Below are 22,167 nucleotides of genomic sequence, written 5' to 3'. Positions count from 1 at the left end.
GCCGGAACAGAAATTTTCGTTTTGATCTGTTAGGTAGTCTGAAATCTGCCTCCTATTACTCTTGCTAAACAGATAAACAGTCCTCCCTTTTTTATATTCCTATTAACTTCCATATTCAGGGATGCTGCAACGGCCTTATGATCACTGATTCCCTGTTCTGCACTTACAGAGTCGAAAAGTTCGGGTCTGCTTGTTATCAGTATGTCCAAGATGTTATCTCCACGAGTCGGTTCTCTGTTTAAAGGCTCGAGGTAATTTTCGCATAGTGCACTGAGTATAATGTCACTCGATGCTCTGTCCCTACCATCTGTCCTAAACATCTGAGTGTCCCAGTCTGTATCTGGTAAATTGAAATCTCCACCTAAGACTATAATATGCTGAGAAAATGTTTGTGCAATGTATTCCAAATTTTCTCTCAGTTGTTCTACCACTAATGCTGCTGAGTCGGGAGGTCGGTAAAAGGATCCAATTATTAACCTAGCTCGGTTGTTGAGTGTAAGCTCCACCCATAATATTTCACAGGAACTATCCACTTCTACTACACTACAGGATAAACTACTACTAACAGCGACAAACACGCCACCACCGGTTGCATGCAATCTATCCTTTCTAAACACCGTCTGTGCCTTTGTAAAAATTTCGGCAGAATTTATCTCTGGCTTCAGCCAGCTTTCTGTACCTATAACGATTTCAGCATCGGTGCTTTCTATCAGCGCTTGAAGTTCCGGTACTTTACCAATGCAGCTACGACAGTTTACAATTACAATACCGATTGCTGCTTGGTCCCCGCATGTCCTGACTTTGCCCCGCACCCTTTGAGGCTGTTGCCCTTTCTGTACTTGCCCGAGGCCATCTAACCTAAGAAACCGCCCAGTCCACGCCACACAACCCCTGCTACCCGTGTAGCCGCTTGCTGCGTGTAGTGGACTCCTGACCTATCCAGCGGAACCCGAAACCCCACCACCCTATGGTGCAAGTCGAGGAATCTGCAGCCCACACGGTCGCAGAACCGTCTCAGCCTCTGATTCAGACCCTGCACTCGGCTCTGTACCAAAGGTCCGCAGTCAGTCCTGTCGATGATGCTGCAGATGGTGAGCTCTGCTATCATCCCGCCAGCGAGACTGGCAGTCTTCAGATAGCCGCCTATATCCAGAGAGAATTTCCTCCGATCCATAGCGACACACATCATTGGTGCCGACATGAGCGACCACCTGCAGATGAGTGCAACCTGTACCCTTCATGGCATCCGGAAGGACCCTTTCCACATCTGGAATGACTACCCCCGGTATGCACATGGAGTGCACATTGGTTTTCTTCCCCTCTCTTTCTGCCATATCCCTAAGGGGCCCCATTACGCGCCTGACGTTGGAGCTCCCAACTATCAGTAAGCCCACCCTCTGCGACTGCCTGGATCTTGCAGACTGAGGGGCAACCTCTGGAACAGGACAAGCAGCCATCTCCGGCCGAAGATAAGTATCAGCCTGAGACAGAGCCTGAAACCGGTTCGTCAGAAAAACTGGAGAGGCCTTCCGTTCAGCCCTCCGGAATGTCTTTCGCTCCCTGCCACACCTCGAGATGACCTTCCATTCTACCACAGGTGAGGGATCAGCCTCAATGTGGGCAGTATACAGGGCAGCCACAGTCGTAGTCCGATCGGGGGATGCGTGGGACGATCTAACCGTCCCCGACAAACCTCTATCCGGACCCCCATAGTGATGCCCATTGGCAACAGCCTCAAGCTGTGTGACCGAAGCCAACACTGCCTGAAGCTGGGAGCGAAGGGATGCCAACTCAGCCTGCATCCGAACACAGCAGTTGCAGTCCCTATCCAAGCTAAAACTGTTGTGCAAAGAACGTCTGAATTAATCTACAGCGAGCGCAAACAAATCGACACAAAATTTAAACGGTTATTAAAATACAAGATTGCCTAGTAAATGCAGTAATGCTGCTACTTGCGCACTGCTGACACACTGCTTGGTGGCGGAAGGAGGCTACGGGATTTTACACTATTCAGGTACTAAAACGCGATGCTACAAATCTAAAATACTATAATACGCCCGAAATTTATGAATTTAAACAATGCAAGTACCAAAAACACGCAAAGAAATTAATAATTAAACTATGTAACAAATGAGTGAGCTAGGAGTATACGACTTTCTGCTGGCAGCTGCTTATCCAACGGCGGCAGGGAGCACACATCACTACTTGTCAGTTCCGATTATTCAACAAGACTGGCAATCTCATTTACATTTGGTTCCGAATTTGGTTCAACAGTGTCATCCAGCTGTACATTACGAACTTCAATCAATGGATATGAAGTGTCATTATCATTTCATACCTAAATGATTTATCTTGTCGAACATGGAACACACTGCGTACGCCGCAGAAGTAGTTGCATGATGACGGGTTTCAACAGTCTTACACTGTCATCATCTAATATAAGGGGAAAACGTAAAGATAGTAACGGGTGTGGAGGGAGACTACAAATCATATGACAGATTATATAAAATATACAAAATTCCATATGCCTTATTGAACTTGTTATGAAATTGGCATGATACGTAACATGAAGTTACACCATAAAATGCTTATCTTGAATTACCTCGAAGAAAACGGTCTGTTGCCACACAGCCAACATAGATTCAGGAAACATAGTTCATGCGAAACACAACTACCTGTTTACTCGCATGAAGTGTTGAGTGCTACTGACAATGGCTTTCAGATTGATACCGTATTTCTGGATTTTCAGAGGTCTTTTGACACTGTACCACACAAGCGGCTTGTAGTGAAATTGCGTGCTTATGGCATATCGTCTCAATTTTGTGATTGGATACGTGATTTCCTGTCAGAGAGGTCACAGTTCCTTGTATCTAACGGAAACTCATCGAGTGAAACAGAAGTGATTTCTGGCGTACTCGCGGTAGTGGTATAGGCCTTTTGCTGTTTCTTATCTATATAAATGATTTGGGAGACAATCTGAGCAGCCATCTTAAGTTGTTTTCAGATGACGCTGTCGTTTATCTATTAATAAAGTCATTATAAGATCAAAACAAATTGAAAAAAGATTTAGAAAAGATATCTGTTCGGTGCGAAAATTGGCAATTGACCCTAAATAACGAAAACTGTGAGGTCATTTACATGCGTGCTAAAAGTAATCCGTTAAACTTTGATTACACGATAAATCAACTCTAGAGGCCGTAAATTCAAATAAATCTAAGAATTACAATTACGAACAACTGAAATTGGAGGGAACACATAGTAAATGTTGTGGGGAAATTAACCAAGGACTGCGTTTAATTGGCAGAACACTTACAAGATGTATCAGATATACTAATGATATTGCCTACACTACCGTTGTCCATCCTGTTTTAGGACACTGCTGCTCAGTGTGGGATCCTTACCACATAGGATTGATGGAGTACATCGAAAAGGTTCAGCGAAGGCAACACGTTTTGTGTTGTCGCGAAGTAGGGGAGAGAGTGTCACTGAAATGATACAAGATTTGAGGTAGACATCATGAAATCATAGGCGCTTTTCATTGCGCATAATTTTTTACGAAATTCCATTCACCAACTTTCTCCTCCGAACGCGAAAATATTTTGTTGACACCCACCTACATAGGGAAAAATGATCACTACGATAAAATAAGGGAAATTACACCTCGTAAGGTACTATCTAGTTGTTCGGTGCTTCCGCGCTATACGACATTGGAACAATAGAGAATACTGATGGATTGATGAACCCTTCGCGAGGCTTTTAAACACCCACGTGTACATGTATTGACAAAATAAATTTGATAAAATGCACACTATTGACAAAATGCACACTGCACAAATTCTAAAACTGCCAGATCAATCTTCATTAACAGTGGTGTAGTGTCACTTAATTAGTCTCTGGGGAGTCTTGCACTTACCATGAGGTTGCAGCTAGGCCCGCCAAATCGTCCAAACAGCCAGACGTCCGGTGGGTGTCCTGCCTGTAACGTTCCAGTATCACATATGTGCCACAACCACACAAGTGTGCTAATTGACATCCACGAACAGTTTGCAACAAGTTGTAACGTTCCACAAATACTTCATGTATCACGGTGTGCTGCCTATAGCAATGATACATCACTGCATATAGCATACGTGCAACAAGGCTTCTTGATCCATAACAGATAATGCATTTTTTCAAGACTCCACTTTCCAGTATACTATTCGCATTCACCACTCGTAGTAATTTTTCCGGTCGCTATCATAAGAAAGTGTGCCATGTACGGAATTCTTCTATTACTGTTCAAAATGATTTTATTACTACTATCAGTCATTGTTTAAGCCTTCTTTCTCTTTCTACTACACTAAGCAATTATTGCCTAATGGCAGTTTACCCACAGCGGTGACAAATGCAGCGTTTCCTCTCTTAAAGAGATGTTCCTACCGTGATACATTAGTAGGTAGGACACACGAAGTGCACTGGCTCTAGTTCGCTAAAGACTGCATTGGAGGGCTACATGGGAGGAGCAGACCGCGATTTGAAGACAGTCAGTTCTGGAGTGGCTTTCAAGAAGGCTACTGCAGAGCTACAGTAACAGCTGGATAAATGGTATGATACCTCATATATTAATTCAAAGAAAATGTATTCCCTCTGCGAGAACCTGACTTTACTCATTAATCAGAGTAATAATCGCAGATTCTGATTGACCTTCGGGCATTATAATATTCATAAAACTATGCACTCTGTCTCTCTCAATGTTTCTTCAATCAAAATCGTTTCACTGTCTATAATAACTTTCAGTTCCTGTCATAACTGAAATGTAGCACTGATGATCGAAGAAATAGTATCGGCAGCATTTGAGAGATGTATACCATGCTTGGTACATAAAACTTGTCATAACACTCTTGCAAAACGACGAAAAAATCAAGCCAAATTTAAAAAGACGCTTATAGCAATCTCTCAAAACTCTGGCATCTCTCTCTCCACATCCATCACTGCTGGTGGCTCACCTCCAACTGCACAACGCTACGCACTGTTCACATCCAACTGCCCAACAATACACAAACGAATAGTACAACAATGAGTCCAACCAGCCCCAGACTGCACACAGCACAGTCAGTGATGTTCATACAGAGCGCTACGTGACGTTACCAACATGAAAACCTAAACAGCCTACTTACGTAGTGAAGCAAATTAAATCACTTAACAAAAGCAAGTCTTCCTGTCCAGACCGTATACCAGTTAGGTTCCTTTCACAGAATGCTGATACAATAGCTCCATACTTAACAATCATATACAACGCTTTGCTCGACCAAAGATCCGTACCCAAAGACCGGAGAGTTGCAGAGATCACACCAATATTCAAGAAATGTAGTAGGAGTAATCCACTAAATTACAGGCCCATATCATTAACGGCAATGTGCAGCAGGGTTTTGGAACATACAGTGTATTCGAACATTATGCACTACCTCGAAGACAACGGTTTATTGACACATAGTCAACATGGCTTTAGAAAACGTCATTCTAGTGAAACACTACTAGCTCTTTACTCACACGAAGTGTCGAGTGCTATTGACAAGTGCTTTCCCACTGATTCCGTATTTTTAGAGTTCCCGAAGGCTTTGGACACTGTACCACACAAGCGGCTTGTATCGACATTGTGTGCTTGTGGAATATCGTCTCAGTTATGTGACTGAATTTATGATTTCCTGTGAGAGGGGTCCCAGTTCCTAATAACTAACGGAAAGACATCCAATAAAACAGAAGTGATTTCTGGCGTTCCCAAAGGTAGTGTTATAGACCCTTTGCTGTTACTTATCTGTATAAACGATTTATGTGACAATATGAGCAGCCGTCTTACTTTGTTTTCTGATGATGCTGTCGTTTATCGACTGGCGGAGTCATCAGAATATCAAAACGAGTTACAAAACGATTTAGAAAAGTTACCTGTATGGTGCATACATTAGAAATGATCCCTAAATAACGAAAATTGTGGGGTCATCTACATGCCCGCTAAAAGGAATCCCCTAAACTTGGAGTGCATGATAAATCAGTCAAATCTAAAGGCCGTAAATGCAAATAAATATCTAGGAATTACGATTACGAAGTCCGCGGCTCGTGGTATTGCGGTAGCGTCCCCGCTTCCCGCGCACGGGGTCCCGGGTTCGGTTCCCAACGTGGTCAGGGATTTTCTCTGCCTCGAGACGACTGGGTGTTTTCTGTCTTTCATCATCATTTCATCGTGATTTACTCGCAAGTCGCTGTAGAGGCGTTAAAGAACTTGTGGAGCGGCGGCCGAAACTCCCCGCAAGGGGTCTCCTGGCCACCAATGCCATACGCTCGTTATTACAATTACGAACTACTTAACCTTGAAGGAACACACAGAAAATTTTGCGGGGAAGGCGAACCAAAGATTGCGCTTTATTGGCATGACGCTTAGTAAAGCAACAGAGCTATTAAATACACTGCCTACACTACGCCTGTCCATCCTCTTTTAGAACAATGCTGCGCGGTGTGGGATCCTTACCAGGTAGTACAGACGGAGTACATCGAGAAAGTTCAAAGAAGGGCAGCACGTTTTGTATTATCGCGAAATAGGAAGAGAGCGTCACTGAAATGATACAGGATTTGGGGTGAGCATCATTAAAACAAAGGCGTTTTTCGTTGCGGTGGAAGCTTCTCACGAAATTTCGATCAGCAACTTTCTCCTCCGAATGCGATAATATTTTGTTGATGCATACCTACACAGGGAGAAATGATCATCATAATAAAATAAGGGAATCAGACCTTGCACGGGAAGATACAGGGGTTCGTTTTTCCCGCGCGCTGTACGAGATTGGAGTAACAGAGAGTTATTGTGAAGGTGGTTCAATGAACAATCTTACAGGCACTTAAATGTGATTTGCAGAGTATCCATGTAGATGTAGGTGTTCGACATCTTTTCACGGTTGGGATGCCAGTATTAGACGGGTAGAAACTTAACCCAAAAAAGATTAAAATTTAATTCACTTTTAATTCAACTAAATAACGACTCATAGTGTTCACATCTTGCCTGCATAATAGTTGGTCTTAGGCTCTGTTAGACAGTGTCTTTATATTATTTCCCACCCGTCTTGCAGGCCAAATGTTAGTAAATGAAATTGTAGTTGTGTGATAATGCGTTCAGCATTGTCAAGATTGGTTTCTCTACCATTTAAGAATTAAATATTAGAATTTATGCGCCTTGACGCCAAATCTGATGCGAGTCTCCCGTTGGTCAAGGATAATTCAGACTATTCATCTCACTTTAACACGCCTCAGATCCATAAGGCAAGACCATGTGTCATTTTTGAAGTGCGTGATCTACCTTTCTGTGCAGCCGTTCAGTTTGACTCAGTGAGAACTAAATCGGTAGTAAGTATTCTCGAGAAACTATGCATTATACCAAACTGTATTCATACATGGAAGAATAAATACGTCAGTGCGATAGTTTTCGTTTCGCTTCATCAAAGTAGTAGGACTGAGATTCAGTATGCCCTAAACTATTCTCATAAACTACAGGCTCATTTTTCATGTTCTTAAGCTAGAAATGAGAGGAATAAACATTAGTAGCTAAAAATGACTCTGAGCAATATGGGACTTAACTGCTGAGGTCATCAGTTCCCTAGAACTTAGAACTACTTAAACCTAACTAACCTAAGGACATCACACACATCCATGCCTCAGGCAGGATTCGAACCTGTGACCGAAGCGGTCGCGTGGTGCCAGACTAAAGCGCCTAGAACCGCTTTGACACACCGGCCGGCAAACATTAGTGGAACATGTTCTATACACTGCAAGTAAAAAGAAAAGAATAAAGTTAATTTAGCAGTTTTGTAAGTTGGTATGAATGTCAGTTACATTTAGACTAAGTACTCAAAAAATTTTACAAATTAGGTAATAGCAGTGGTAGATAAGTTGTAAATTGAAGCTAAGAACTGAATTAATGACAGAAGTGACTTTCTGTAAACAAGGTTTTCTACGTAATTTACTTAGCTACTTGTTCCATAGATCATTTCAACGCCTCTTTTATCGAAATGATTTTGAAGAAGTCGGTTTAGAAGACGTGGATACATGATGAGCTTCAGTTCATGCCTACACGTTGGCCGTTTACAGTTTCTCTACTGGCTCAAAGACCAGCATTGAACGTTACTCAACAAATCATTTTTCAGTGCTACTTAAACTACATATATAACTAATTTTTTTCCACTATTTTGTACAAACTATCAGTTTTTTAGTCATCTATCCAATTGAATGAGTTATTCATAAGAAGTAATCCTAGGCCACACTTAAAACTTCCTTTACTACCTGTCTGACATTTTTTGCTATTCGACAAAGGATCAAATAATTTTGTTGGTGTTATTTCTGAGCAACTGACAGCTTAAAAATGAGTAACAAGGGTATTTTATCTTCTAGTGTTGTAACGATGGACATCGTTTTTCTTCTCAAATAGCGATGAATTACTTTTGACACATTTATTTAACGATTATGATCTATGTACGTATGTATGTACATCCGAAACCTGAGGATTTCTTGTGGATCATTTATCTCCCGTCTCAACAAAAGCTGATTTTAAAGTAGAGGATACTTAATTGGCCAACAATGTCCTTGCATATAACATGAGATTTTCCGAATGTTGTCAAGTGACATTTTCTCATTACGTACATGATGTTTGGCCTGAGGATGGTTACATGGTGCATAGAAATAACAGACGGCAATGAGAGTCTCTGAATGTTGTAGAATAAAACAGGACCCAGGCAGTTATCTCCAGACACTTTCTTCAAATGATTACATGAGAATCTACAAAGTTATGCGACGAACGAGATGTCGGCCAAGCATATGCCATACCTATTCATAAAGCTCTAGGTCCAGAGACTTTCAGGACTGAAACACAACGATTCACTTTGTTTTTGGAAGATAGATATCAAATTTCTCATCTCTCGTTGCCAGATGTTGTCCCACTGATATTCCCCGAGAAAGAGGCGTTAACCCCTCTCTAACTTATACTTCGCCACCAACACCATCATTATCATCTTCGTTGTCTACTTCAGGTCCCTTAAGCTTGTAGTGGCTTTTTATTGGTCCTTCTACTATTTACAGGAGCCTCCATGAATTCGTCGACCTACTGGTTCGAACTGGCAAGCTGCTTTGACTATCCTACATTCAAGGATACACTCCGAGTAGTGTAAACGTCTATTCTGGTATTCAGTTGGTCGGCGATGCTTTGAACTGCCAGTTCTTCCCATATATAATAAACGTAAACACGGTAGGCTGTAATGTAATTATTGTTTAATCGAGCGTTTAGCGAATTTCGATGCTTATCATTACAGCCTACGGCGGGGCAAGTTTACGTTTATTAAACATCTGTGGGGTATGGATCGCCAAAAATATAAAATCTTCACTTATATCTTCACTTTATTTTGTGGCCAGGCAGTGAGTGACCCGGTAAGTACCACAGAAACTTAATATCGACCGTCTGTATTTGCTTCGTTTCGATTGACATTAGAGTTCAGTTCTCACACCCATGGAGCTATAATGGAATTAAATTACATAAATAATCTAAGTAGAGTTTCTCTTCGTATTCCGCGGTCCAGCGTTCATTGTAATATGACAAGCAAGTGATTAAATGTGCTATGTTTGTTGTAAAGAATCATTTGAGTTTTGATACGCTACGTGGAAACCTAAACATATGAGACTTTGTGAAATATCTTTCTGTCAGTAACAGTTTTGCTCGGAGTGGGTTTTCACAACGAAATGCTGATTTGGTGTTTTCATACTATGTTCTTTGGGAACATGATTTTGTCTGTACAGAGCGTGTTGTATTTCACGTTTTGAACCACCTATGCTTAGCTGAGCCGTCACTGATAACCCGTTGTTAGGTCAGTGTTTTATATTTCAAATCATTTCTTTATATCCAGTTGCCATTTACCGGTAACTTCAGCTATATATGCGTAAAATAACGTCGATGAAAACTCATTAGTTGACTGTTGATTTACGTTGCCAGTAAGGTCACGGTTATATTTATCCTTAGCTTTATAGAATTATTTCTTTACAATTGTGTTATCACTAGAACGGCTGTCCCAGATTAGACGACCCTTTTTTTCTTGAGATGCGTATTTCTTCGGCGTGGAGATATCCTGTTCCAATGATGTTATGACTTTTAATTGTTTTACAGGAACTTCAGTTTGCCTGAATTCTTTCGCTTTGTAACTGCAAAATTTTAGAGGAACTGCACAGTTAGCTTTCGTTTTTGAAGGCTGTCACTCGACCGTTTCTCACAGAAACGCATTTGTACTTAATATATTCTATTCTTCTGTTAGCTGACAACGAAGAGCTTCATACAAAATCCGTTTAACAATTTTTGCGCGACTATTTGTCGTCACTAACGATTCGAGTGGCAACTACGAGGGAGAGCTGAAAAGTAACGCCGCCAAATTTTTAATATGTAATCTCCTGAAGCTTTTTAAATGAAACGAACGTTATTAACATTCTACATCTTCATTCCTCGTGTCTACATATTTCAGCCCTCTGCCACTAGAGGCCTACGAACTGTAATATATAACATAGTGGTATGTAACATAACTATCTCGGTCCATGAGAGGAACCGTGCTCTAATCGGGTTCAGAATTAAAAGAGCTCGTCCACACTGGAGCATCCTCTCTTTCAGCACAACAGTGCCAAACCACAGACGAGCTCCTCAAAATCTGCAACATTTCGACGCCTTTGGTTCACTGTCATCAGTCATCCTTCACACAGACTCGGCTCGGTCCATCCGATTTTCATCTGCTTCCAAAATTTAAAATGCACAAGTGAGGTACCCACTTCGATAATAATGAATGGTGCAAGCAGAGGCGAGGTTGTGGTTCCTTCAACAAAATCAACCAGGCTACAGTCTCTCATTGGGATAAATGTGTTCGTCGCTGGGTGACTATGTTGAGAAATAAACGTGTAGACACAAGAATATTTATGTAAAATGTTACTGAGCCGGTGCGCCTTTCTTTTGCGTCAGCTGCGTGTCAGTTTCTTGTGTTAGTTTGCTTTGCTGTAGAGTGTTCGACCACCCGAATTTCAAAGGACCGTCTGTTGCCAGAGAGGTTGGAGACAGTTAAGAGCACGTTTGGGAGAGGGCAGCACTGTCGTGTACCGGGCGTGGCCACGTTGGTGTAGTGGAACTGGGGTTTTCAGAATGGAAGCCGTTGCTGTCCATGGACGGTTAGTCTTGGACGTGGCTGTTTCCTGTCCTGTGGTATCACCCATTTTCTCCAGTACTCGTGCTGCTGTTACAGACAGTATCCGTTGTAGTGGGTGAGCCGTTTTATGTTCTGTGCTTCGAAATTGTTAGGAGTTATTTTTCTGTTGAAAACTGTGCCTTGCTGTGACTGCACTACTTTACATTCTAATTTAGCAGTGTCCGTGTTCTCCCCCTTCTATACTGCTATGCATACTTAAACCAGTTTGTTGTGGCTATGAAAGTAACTAACTATGGTCATGCGAGACACGTACCATTTCAAATGTTTTAAAGTGAAGCCAGTGATTTTTGAGCTACATTCAATCGGGGAAATGTCATTACAAACTTTGTAAATTTCAAACACCTTTGCTACACTTTACTGGTATTTGGTGTTGCTTATTGTGGTGGCACCACCGTTTAGGATAGGGGAAGTTTGTTTTGTGCAATATTATGAGCACAAGTTACAGCCAGGTGAGGGCCAGATTGCAGTGAGCTACGCACACCAACAGTTGCAAAGTAGAATAGAGGCCACAGGGCCGTCAAATCGCTAAAAGAGTATACATAGTGGTTTTGCATGTCACAAATCACAGGCAGAAGGCAAACCTAGTATGATATGAGTATGTGATGCGAAGCGGCACGTATGGCAAAACAGAGGCGCACAGCCAAATATAAAAGGGTGTGGGCTTCTAACGAGATTCATTCAAGTGTGGCAGCTCTCCTGGATGGCGGGGTGTGTCACACCACCAGCTACACACAGCAGCAGATGGGGCGCCAGCATTCCAATTCATAGCGGGTCACTGGTTCGACCCTCTTAGGCTAATTTGGGGTCCGTAGCTAGCCAGCGGCGCGCCACTCCACGGCTCGCTGCCATGGGCAGTCGTCCTGGCTTCCAACACATGCCAGAGGCATCCCGAGGCGAGGGTCGTAGATTCGGACTCCGGATCGTGGTTGCTTGTTGTGACCGCGATCTTAGTCATGCCGGTGAGAAACATGCAGCTGGGCACCTGCGGTTCACACCGAGCGGCGCTGAGTCAGCAGGGACACAGACCACTGAGTCAACTGGTGACATCCTGACAATGCCACAACTCCGCTGCCATACAGTGCCGACACACAGCAGTGCGTGCATGGGTTACTGAGGCAGCCATTCAGTGACAAGCCGTTTTGCAGACAGCGAAGTGGAGTGCTAAGCATTGTGGGACCCAGTGACCCAAATCGAGAGGAACGGGGGCACTGTAGTTGGAAACAATAAATCACTTGGAAAGCTCGGATGAGTCTTAATATGGGGACTTCTACCTCTTCCCACTACATTTGGTGTTGCTGTTACATTCGGTGGCAGAAGTTGCCAATACATCTGGCGTCAGAATAGCGGCTGTCGTCTGGTCAGTACCACACTTGAGCCCACCGCCCGCATTACATTCACAACAGGTGGTGAGTTTTGACCAGTTTTCTTTTGAGTATTGGACGTTTCCTCGCCTCTTTGTGTTTTTGAGTATGGCTCATGGCAGGCCATTTTAGATGTTACGGATAGGCATATTATTTTTTTTGTCAGAATAAGTGTTAATGTATTTGGGGCAGTAAGATTTACTATTTTTCTTTTCGTGGCATTTACTTACTTTTGTACTGGTCTGATTAAGATATTAGCGTTGTTATTGTTGTGGTGTTCAGTCCTGAGACTGGTTTGATGCAGCTCTCCATGCTACCCTATCCTGTGCAAATTTCTTCATCTCCCAGTACCTACTGCAACCTGCATCCTTCAGAATCTGCTCAGTGTATTCATCTCTTGGTCTCCCTCTACGATTTTTACCCTTCACGCTGCCCTCCAATGCTAAATTTGTGATCCCTTGATGCCTCAGAACATGTCCTACCAACCGGTCTCTTCTTCCCGTCAAGTTGTGCGACAGACTCCTCTCTTCTCCCCAATTCTATTCAATACCTCCTCATTAGTTATGTGGTTTACCCATCTAATCTTCAGCATTCTTCTGTAGCACCACATTTCGAAAGCTTCTATTCTCTTCTTGTCCAAACTATTTATCGTCCATGTTTCACTTCCATACATGGCCACACTCCATACAAATACTTTCAGAAACGACTTCCTGACACTTAAATCTATACTCGATGTTAACAAATTTCTCTTCTTCAGAAACGCTTTCCTTCCCATTGACAGTCTACATTTTATATCTTCTCTCATTCGACCATCATCAGTTATTTTTCTCCCCAAATAGCAAAACTCCTTTACCACTTTAAGTGTCTCATTTCCTAATCTAATACCCTCAGCATCACCTGTCTTAATTCGACTACATTCCATTATCCTCGTTTTGCTTTTGTTTATGTTCATCTTATATCCTCCTTTCAAGACAGTGTCCATTCCGTTCAACTGCTCTTCCAAGTCCTTTGCTGTCTCTGACAGTATTACAATGTCATCGGCGAACCTCAAAGTTTTTGTTTCTTTTCCATTGATTTTAATACCTAATCCGAATTTTTCTTTTGTTTCCTTTACTGCTTGCTCAATATACAGATTGCAACATTGGGTAGAGGCTACAACCCTGTCTCTCTCCCTTCCCATCACTGCTTCCCTTTCATGCCCCTCGACTCTTATAACTGCCATCTGGTTTCTGTCACCTTTAGAATTTGAAAGAGAGTGTTCCAGTCAACATTGTCAAAAGCTTTCTCTAAGTCTACAAATGCTAGAAACGTAGGTTTGCCTTTCCTTAATCTTTCTTCTAAGATAAGTCGTAAGGTCAGTATTGCCTTACGAGTTCCAATATTTCTACGGAATCCAAACTGATCTTCCCCGATGTCGGCTTCTACGAGTTTTTCCATTCGTCCGTAAAGAATTGGTGTCAGTATTTTGCAGCTGTGACTTATTAAACTGATAGTTCGGTAATTTTCACATCTTTCTTTGGGATTGGAATTATTATATTCTTCTTGAAGTGTGAGGGTACTTCGCCTGTCTCATACATCTTGCTCACCAGATGGTAGAGTTTTGTCAGGACTGGCTCTCCCGAGGCCATCAGTAGTTCTAATGGAATGTTGTCTACTCCCGGACCTTGTTTCGACTCAGGTCTTCCAGTCCTCTGTCAAACTCTCTACGCAGTATCGTATCACCCATTTCCTCTTCGTCTACGTTCTCTTCCATTTCTATAATATTGTCCTCAAGTACATCGCCCTTGTATAGACCCTCTATATACTCCTTCCATCTTTCTGCTTTCCCTTCTTTGGTTAGAACTGGGTTTCCATCTGAGCTCTTGATTTTCATACAAGTGGTTCTCTTTTCTTCAAACGTCTCTTTAATTTATAAATTAATAGGCAGTATCTATCTTACCCCTAGTGAGATAAGCCTCTACATCCTTACATTTGTCCTCTAGCCATGCCTGCTTATCCATTTCGCAATTCCTGTCGATCTCATTTTTGAGACGTTTGTATTCCTTTTTGCCTGCTACATTTACTGCATTTTTATATTTTCTTCTCTCATCATTTAAATTCAATATTTCTTCTGTTACCCAAGGATTTATACTAGCCCTCGTCTTTTTACCTACTTGATCCTCTGCTGCCTTCACTACTTCATCCCTCAGAGTTACCCATTCTTCTTCTACGGTACTTCTTTCCCCCACTGTTGTCAATTGTTCCCTTATGCTCTCCCTGAAACTCTGTACAATCTCTGGTTCCTTAATTTTATCCAGGTCCCAACTCCTTAAATTCCCACCTTTTTGCAATTTCTTCAATTTTAATCTGCAGTTCATAACCAATAGATTGTGGTCAGAGTCCACATCTGCCCCTGGAAATGTCTTACAATTTAAAACCTGCTTCCTAAATCTCTGTCTTACCATTATATAATCTATCTGATGCCTTTTAGTATCTTCGGGATTCTTCCATGTATACAAGCTTCTTTTATGATTCTTGAACCAAGTGTTAGCTATGATTAAGTTAAGCTCTGTGCAAAATTCTACCAGACGGCTTCCTCTTTCATTTCTTACCCCCAATCCATATTCACCTACTACGTTTCCTTCTCTCTCTTTTCCTACACTCGAATTCCAGTCACCCATCACTATTAAATTTTCGTCTCCCTTCACTATCTGAACAATTTCTTTTATCTCATCATACATTTCATCAATTTCTTCATCCTCTGCAGAGCTAGTTGCCACATAAACTTGTACTACTGTAGTAGGCGTGGGCTTCGTATCTATCTTGGCCACAATAATGCGTTCACTATGCTGTTTGTAGTAGCTTACCCTCACGCCTATTTTTTTATTCATTATTAAACCTACTCCTGCATTACCCCTATTTGATTTTGTATTTATAACCCTGTATTCACCTGACCAAAAGTCTTGTTCCTCCTGCCACCGAACTTCACTAATTCCCACTATATCTAACTTAATCGAGCAGGTAGGTTAGAAAATTTAAAAAGATATTATCGAGTATGATGATAATGAGGTATAGGGAGTCGGGTTATTCTTGTACTTAAGTGTTTTGTTTCAGGACTAACTGGGAACGAAAGCAACACAATGGCAGAGTGATGGATGTGAGATGTGTCGGAACCAGAAGTGGTACGGATTACAGTGGAAAAAGTAGCACACTTTACAACAGACAATACGCAGTTGAGAAATGAATTAACATTTAGAAGTGAGTGAGGAACCGCATCTAATCTGTCGTTGTTGCCTAGGGTGCTGGAGATTGATCCAGCTGCCGCGAGTTTGATTATTCCATTTTCTGACAAGGCATCTGAGGATGTGCGTTCGTTTGTGGAGGACTTGGAGACTTCAGCTGTGATTAACTGTTGGTCTGAATAGCAGTTGTTACATATAACCAATGCTAGATTAACAGATGAAGCGAAAACATATGTAAGGTGCTCTTAGGCCTTAAGGATGGCAGGACAGTTTAAGCAGTTCAAGGAAGGGCTTTGACAAAGGTACAAAAAACAGAATAGCGATTGGTACTTATAGGGAGGTTAAGTACAATGTCAAAGAGACAGGGGGAGACGATGGAGAAATTTGCAGAGAGGATAAGGGAAATTAGTGAGTATACTTACGAGTTGCGTCAGAGCGATGAAGCGAGTAGTATTCTGTTGCGAGAGGATGAGCAAAGGGCACTTGAATAATTATTAAGAGGGCTACTGGCGCATATATCACGGAAAGTGCGTGAAGGGACTGGGAAAGATTTGTATTCGGCCAATCAGCTGGCAATTCAATGTCAGGAAATAGACGTGGCAACAAGGGTATGCAAGAGGCAAACAGTGTTTACAGTGGGTGTGAAATGTTTTAAGTGGGACATGTGCAGGAGCAATGTACCCAGTCACTGAGGAATAAAGGAAGGGGGTGGAAATCAGGAGTGGGGAGGTTGGATAAATGGAGATAGGGGAGGTGGACAAGCATTAAACGGCAGAGAGGGCCCAAGACCAACCTAAGGAAGCTCCCGTTTAATTTCAATGCTACGAATACGTATGCAGTGGTGGAATGTTCAGTGGTAGGATCCATAGGAACTAAAAAGTTTAAGATTTTGTTGGACACAGGGGCGCAAGTGTCAGTGGCTACTAGGAATATAATGGGACAAAGGAACCCAGACCCACCATGTTATAGGTTACGTGGAGTGGGGGATAAGGAGATCATGCCTTTGGAGTTAGTAACGGTTGACTCTCGAATAGTCCGATTTAATGCATGCGTGGAGGTAGTACCATGGGTAAGCGAGGGCTACGAAATGATCATAGGATTAAATTTCTTGCATCAACATCATGCCAAAACTGACCTTGGACAGCGAACTGTGGAACTTGGTGGAATGTTATTCCAGCTAGGGGAAACTGTTGTCAGTGCAGAGATGATGCGAGGGGCGTTCAACTTAATGAACGAACCAACTGAACCGCGTACATTAGCATTAAGGATTAATTCGCATGAGTGTGTGTCTAGTGGCACCGGGAAGTCGCTTTGGGTATGTGTGGAGTCGAATCTAACTGTGGGTACAATATGTGTTATTGAACCATTGATGGATGATGAAGATGTGGGTTCATTGGGTTGTTTTCTCAAACGTAGTGTTGTACGCGTGCAGGAGGGGAACGACGTAAACGTGGATAATTTTAGCGCTGTAGACGCGAATTTGAGGAAAGGAGTTTTAGTAGCCAATTTGGATGTGCCGGATGATGAAGACTGGTGTTAGAGAGGTAGACGAAGCGGTCAACAACTAAGTGCTGATAGAACTGCATTGAATGACAAAATTAAACGTTTGAAAGGAGGAGAAAGAGAGCATATGGAAGAATTATTGTCGGAATTTAAGGATTTCTTTTTTCCACAAGGGCCATTACCAGCAACTCCATTAGTTCAATATAGGATACCAACAGGCACGACCCATTCCAAACATATCCGAGACTTCGGATCACTTAGGGCAGTGACAGTACTTTTATACGATTTATTTGGTTATTGTCAGTTAGAGGTGATCGTCCAAAAACTGGTTTCTGTACCCCTGGAGGCCATTACCAGTACATTAGATTGTCATTCGATTTGAAAAACGCTCCGGCAACGTTTCAGGGGTTGCTAGACAGTGTCTTGAGGGGTTTGAAACCACGGCAGTGTCTGGTCTATTTGGATAACATTACAGTGTTTTCAAGTAGCATGGAGCAACATAGACAGGGAAGTCTTTATGAGGTTAAGAGCAGATCGTTTGACATTTAGCCTGGAAAGTGTCATTTTGCATTTGAAGAAGTAAAATATTTCGTTCATTACCAGTAAGGATGGAGGTTGCTACACGCTGTAAGGGGTTTTCGGGAATGGCAAACAGTTAAGGAATTGCATTCATTCATCGGAATTTGCAATTTATTTCGAATGTTTGTGAACGGTTTTGAAGATTTAGCACAGCCGTTGATACGATTGTTAAGGAAGGGTGCGAAATATGAGTGGACATAAGAGTGTCAGAAAGTGTTGAACAAATTGGGAAAAGTGGTAACATCCAGTCCGTTTATTGTGTTTTCAGATTTTGAAAAGGAATTTATACTAGCATGAGATGCATCAAATCAACATTATTGTGTGTTCTTTGTCAGGAAATTGATGGGAAAGAACATCCTGTAGCCTGTGCATCTAGGCAGTTGAATGCAGTTGACAGGAATTACTCAACAACTCAGAGGGAGATGCTTAGCGTAATCTATGGAATTACAAATTTTTAATGTTTTTTGTGTGGGAGAAGATTTCGTGTAGTGCCAGATCATGCTGTATTTAAGTGGTTGTTGGGGTTGAAGGATCCGTCCATTAGACTACCTAGATGGGCGGTGAGGCTTATTGAATTCAACTACGAGGTGGTGCACAAGCCTGAGAAGAAGCATGGTAGTGTGGATGCACTAAGTAGGAAGGTGGCAAAAGGAGACGTGGCAAGAATTATAGGATGCAGACAACAATTGTAAATTGTATTGGACACAGCCACAATTTAATATGTACAACGGTCTTCTGTGCAGGGAAAAGAAGTTAGGATCAAGGGTAGTAGAGCCAGAGAAGTTGAGTGATGAGGTTTTAAGGGAAGCACATGATCACATGTTATCTGGTCATGGAGGATGGAGAGCGACGAATAGGAGAGAGGCGGAGAGCTATTGGTGGAGAGGTAGGAAAGCAGTTGTGGATCAGTATGTCTAGAATTGTATACTTGTGTGCAGAGAGCAGATCTGAGCCGGAAACAGATACAGCTACAATGATTGCCAGAAGCGACATGTCGATTCATTATGCTGGGGATCGATGTTTTAGGACTTTTCAGCCGAACACCAATGGGGAACAGGTTCGTTCTGACAATAATAGACCATTTATCGAGGTATGTGGAGATGGTGGCTATGTCAAATCAACAGGCAGCAATGGATTTTGAAGTTGGTGTACTGGAGACAATGATTACTGAGCAAGGAACCAACTCCATGTCGGATTTAATGAAGGAACTGTGTAGACAGTTTAATGTAAAGAAGTTGAGGGTGTGCACGTTGCATCCACAGGCCAGCAGGAGGATGTTTGGAAACGGGTACAAAAGGCGAATACAAGGACTCTGGAAAGGCAGGAAGAAGCAGTAAAGTGGAAAGGAAGTTTACTGCAGTATAGAGTGGGGCAATGGGTAATGCTCTCCCGCCCCTATACGCAAAAAGGGAAAACGAAGAAGTTCCTCATGAGGTATCAAGGGCAATACCAAGTTGTTGAAACCACATCTCCCATTAATGTTAATCTTTAGTTGCCAACAAGAACAACGATAGTAAATTGGGCGGATTGTCCTGATGTGATTCCAGGTATGTCACAGGAAGGACAGAGGAACAAGGAGAGAGTGAGGAGCGGTGCTAAGCACAGAGAAAATCAGGAAGATAGAGTACAGCACGAAGTACCATATGCCTTGCGATCCAGAAAGTTGTAGAGTATTTGTAGTCTTTTTTGGTTTCGTGTCGTGTATAATTGGGTTTGCTTAGAGTAATGAGGCATTGTATTTTCATATGTTGTATTTATTTTCGAATATATCCTACTGTGGGCAGCAGTTCTTTTGAAGAGGGAGGAAGGATGATGGTGGTCCCTGTCCTCAGGTCACTGAAAAGGGGGGGGGGGCATTGGCAGTAATTCATCTCTTCATCATTAGGGTGGACGCCTTATGGGTGCAACACCTGAATAGGGGTGTGCTGCACTCAAGGCATGAAGATATGGTGGTGTCAAGTCACCAGTGGGCATTAAGGTTGGTATGGAACGAATGGGAAATGCGTAATGAAGTAATGAGGCTTGAGGAAGTGTTCGAAGAGCTTAGGCAATGTGCAGAGGGCAAGGGAATGCTGAAAGAAGTTGCAGGGGAGTAAGAGAAATTGCACGAGGCTTATAAGACGCTATAGAAGCAGGCTGGATGGATGAAGGAAGCCATGCCATGGGTAAGACGGAAACGAGGATGGCTGAATGCAGGGGGGATAATTTTAAAGGCAGTTTTTGGAACCGCAGACGAAAGCGATATAAAAGAACGGAACAACACGGTGGAAGTGGTGAGGCAACTCGCAGAGGAGAGTAGGGTAACGGAAAATCGGCATGCAACTCAGATAGGGACATTGGAAGGGGAAGTCCTGAATAACAAACAGTTGTTCCGCGCATCAGCAGCGCAGGTAGTGGAAGACACTAAGGTGTTCGAAGACGTAATGAATCGTAACCTGGGAACTCTACAGGGTTATCTAGATGTACTAGATAACAGGTTGGTGTTAACCAGACTTGTGCAAGGAGTGGTGTTAACCAGACTTGTGCAGTGTGTGGGATGCAGGGAGTAATAACGAATCTGCAAGAAGCGCTGCATCAAGCATTGCCATGCCAGATAAGTACGTACCGATTTGTTACCACTGGACCAATATTTACGCAGGTTGCGAAAGGCACAAAAGGAACTATCATCAGGGTTATATTTAATAAGGAGCCCAGAGGGCAAACTTTTCCGTTTTTCTAACATGTCGCAACAGTAAGGGTAACATTCGACAACCCACGAGTGTATATTTTGGTGCAGTTCCCGGTTACAGGGAAGAACGCGTGTTTCAGTGTTACACGGTCCAGCCATATCCAGTTAAGTGGGGAGCATTGAGCAAGTTTGTGGAAGTGAAAACTAAAGAGGTATTGCTTATCTCGGCAACTAGAAACCAGTATGCCAAGATAGCAAGGAAGGAAATACAAAACTGCCATAGAGGGAAGTTATTGGTACATCCAGCCAGGGTGGTAAGTACCAATCCAGTCACATGCACGGTGCAGTTATTTTCAGCCAGGGAGAAAGGATTAGGCTGTCCTAGGGACATCATTGAGCCAAAATTGAGCTTGCAACGGGTCGGGATGCATTGTAACTTGTCCACCTACAAGAATTTGGTAGTAGTAGCAAGTTGTTTTGAGCAGGGAGTATTTGTAGAAGGGAAACCAAAGAGCTGGAGTAGAATCTTAATCAGTGGAAATAAGTGTGATATAATAGAATGAACCTTCCACCCGCCAGTGTCAATTTCAGGAGTCACGCAATTGAATGTTATGCAGCCACAGCTGTACTGGGCAGAAGCCACTTTAGAGTTTTTGACAAGGCAGAATCTGACCTTGTTAATTCAAACTCTGGAGCCAGGTCTTTTGAAATCTGTAAACCAGTTCATTGTAGAGCAAGAGGCGTGCATATCAGCTGAACACCTTGTAAAACATGTCTGTCAGTAGAGGGAAAGGCAACGGCAAATAACGATCATTTTGAGCACATGTGTGCCAAGTGTCATCACAGCCTTAACTTTGTTGTGTTGCATTCTTTCTGATCAGGAGGAGACTAATTCCAAGAGGGAACCACGGGTAGTTCAAGTCCCAGTGGATTGGATACCAAGAGCGTGAGACGACTAGGTAAGGGGTTGTTCAAGCAGTGGTCATCAAGTGAGGAATTTTTACGTTTTGTTTCATGTCATTGTTTAAAGGGGCACTCGATCACATTTAAGTTTTCTAATAGTAAGGAAATATGCCATAGGTGCCGACACAAACAAGTTAACAGCTAATTAAAGGTCGATCTGGGGTCCCGGTCTTTTTCAAAGATGGGAATGGTGTAGCGGCACCACCATTTAGGATAGGGAAATTTTGTTTTGTGCAATATTCTGAGCAAAGCCAGGTGCGGGACGGAGTGCAATTAATTACGCATAAAAACAGTTGCAAAGCAAAATAGAGGCCACAGGGCTGTCAAATTGCTGAAATAGTATACGTAGGGGTTTAGCATGTTGCAAATCACATGCAGAAGGGGCGCACTGGCCAACCTAGCGTGTTATGGGTACATGACATGAAGCAGCGCATATGGCATAACAGAGGCGCACAGCCGCTTATAAATAGGTATGGGTTCCTTACGAGATTCATTCAAGTGTGGCAGCTCTCCTGGACGGTGGGGCATGTCACACCACCAGTTACACACAGCAGCAGATGGGGCGCCAGCGTTCCAGTCCACAGCGGGTCACTGGTTCGACCCTCTTAGGCTAATTTGGGGTCCATAGC

This window comes from Schistocerca cancellata, chromosome 3, assembly GCF_023864275.1.
Source record: "Schistocerca cancellata isolate TAMUIC-IGC-003103 chromosome 3, iqSchCanc2.1, whole genome shotgun sequence".
Classification (NCBI taxonomy): domain Eukaryota; kingdom Metazoa; phylum Arthropoda; class Insecta; order Orthoptera; family Acrididae; genus Schistocerca; species Schistocerca cancellata.
The sequence above is the reverse complement of the archived record's forward strand: the minus strand, read 5'-3'. Positions refer to the sequence as shown.